Raw genomic sequence first — 2,112 nt, forward strand, 5'->3', positions numbered from 1 at the left:
AAACTTTGACGTATAGACCTTACAAAGTTAATTTTTTATAAATTAGGGGCCCAAATGTTTTCTAGCATTGGACCTACATATGGTGATATCTAATTCTATATATATATATATATATATATATAGAGCCCTATGCTTATGTTCAGGGGCTAACTGATTGTAAGATAGATAACTAGATATAGGGTACTTTGAGGTGGTAGTATGAGCAAACTTGCTCAGCAGGGCACAGTGATAGTCCTGCAAGTAGGTAGGAGGCCTACTCATTTTAGCACTTCTCCTATGGTTAGGTTGGTCAGTAGTTTCCTCAGCATTATGCTCAATATGATCACTTTCAGGTTCAACATTAGTCTGCAATTCCTGACTTAATTCTTGATTGTGAGGAGTGGTGTGAGTGGTGTCAAACAAGTCATCATAATGTGGCACAGGCAAGGTGAGGCCAGTGCCATTTTCTCTATCAGAATCATTAGGCACATAGGGGAAGACAGTTTCATGGAACATAACATTCCTAGTCACCTGTAAGGCTCTGTTAGACAAATTTAAAACAACAAAACCTTTTGTCCCATCTCTATATCCTAAGAACACACATTTAGTTGATCTAGGATCAAACTTGGTCCTATATTGACCAACAGTGCTTGCATAGGCAAGGCAACCAAACACTCTGAGATCCTGAAAAACAGGATATTTTCCATACAGTTTCTCATAAGGAGATTTATCAAGGAGTAAAGGAGTAGGCAGCATATTAATAATATGAACAGCATGTATAATAGCATAGGACCAGTAGACCTTTGGAACCTGACTTTGCAACATTAGAGCTCTAGCTACATTCAAAATATGTTGGTGCTTCCTTTCTACAACACCATTTTGTTGTGGTGTGTAGGGGCAGCTGGTTTGATGCATAATCCCTTGATTGGAATAATATGATTCCATCAGGAATTCTTTGCCATTATCTGTTCTCACCACTTTAATTCTTTTAGAAAATTGGTTTTAATTAAAGTGACAAAACTTTTCAAAAGGGGAAGAAACTTCAGATTTATTCTTTATCATATAAATCCATGTGAATCTAGTGTTATCATCTACAATGGTAAGAAAGAACCTGTGACCACGTATGGATGTAATGGCAAATGGTCCCCAAATATCAGCATGGATCATGTCAAAAGGTTGAGCAGAAACACTCTTGCTTACTTGAAAAGACAGTTTCTTTTGTTTTGCTTGGTGACAAATGTCACAAATGTGATTCTTTCTAAAGCTAATAAAAGGAAAAATGTGTTTGAGTTTATTCATACAATTTTCGGAAGTGTGACCTAATCTAAAGTGCCATATATCTATGTTAGCATCATGTGAGTAGCATGAATTGGCTTTGTGATGAAAATTGACAGCTTTTAGCATGTATAATCCCTTGATCATCTTAGCTGTACCAATCATCCTCAAAGTATTCTTGTCCTGAATTTCACAGCATGAGTTATTAAAAGAAACAATGCAACATAGAGATAAGGTCAGCTTAGGAATGGACAAAAGATTATAAGCAAAACAGGGCAAATATAACACATTGTGTAAGATTAGATTTTGCAGAACAGGTATGGTTCCTGAGATTTCTGCAGTAACCAAGTTGCCATTTGGTAATCTTACCTTTATTGGCTTTATCTTGTAGTAGACAGAGTATAGGACTAAGTTGGAGCATATGTGGTCAGTTGCTCCACTGTCTAATATCCAAGAATTATTGTTATGGATTAGAAAACTACCTGAGTTACCTGATTCCTCTGTCTTATGATTAGTGTTGCAGGCTGTCATGGCATTACTTACATGACCAACATTGTGGTCTTCATGCTTTGGAACTATAGAACTATTTTGTTGCAGCATGTTCACCAAACCTTGATATTGTTGTTGAGTGAGTCCAAAAATTGTTCCATCTTGGTCATTCTTGGACTGTTGTTGAGCCTCTTCCTTTGAAGAATTTGATATGACTGAGTTAATTTGTTCATTCTTGGTGAATTGGAAGTTGGCTGGAAATCCATGCAGCATATAGCATACTTCAACTGTGTGACCTGTTTTCTTGCAATGAGAACAATATTTTCCTGGACTTGCACCTTTGATCCAAGATCCTCTACCTGGTGAGTT

This window comes from Lupinus angustifolius, chromosome LG07 (assembly GCF_001865875.1).
Source record: "Lupinus angustifolius cultivar Tanjil chromosome LG07, LupAngTanjil_v1.0, whole genome shotgun sequence".
Lineage (NCBI taxonomy): Eukaryota > Viridiplantae > Streptophyta > Magnoliopsida > Fabales > Fabaceae > Lupinus > Lupinus angustifolius.